Raw genomic sequence first — 259 nt, forward strand, 5'->3', positions numbered from 1 at the left:
TTTCTTTTAGAAAGCCGAATCTTTCAAACCACCGCAAGTAGCACTTTGAGATTTTCATAATCCTTAGCGGATACTTGACTGGAAATTCGCTGAAAGTTCATAAAAATTTGCGAAAAGTCTGATTTTTTGCACGCTTTAACAGCGCTTTCTGCTTAAAAAATTCGCATCGTCCAACCGGCAAAGAACCACAGGAACTTTCAACGGACAAACAGCTACAACTCGAGCGCATGAATTTAAAGCGTTTCACGCGATGAAACAG

Source organism: Dendroctonus ponderosae, unplaced genomic scaffold, assembly GCF_020466585.1.
Source record: "Dendroctonus ponderosae isolate FM_Combo_2020 unplaced genomic scaffold, Dpon_F_20191213v2 Dpon_F_20191213_10, whole genome shotgun sequence".
NCBI classification, from domain to species: domain Eukaryota; kingdom Metazoa; phylum Arthropoda; class Insecta; order Coleoptera; family Curculionidae; genus Dendroctonus; species Dendroctonus ponderosae.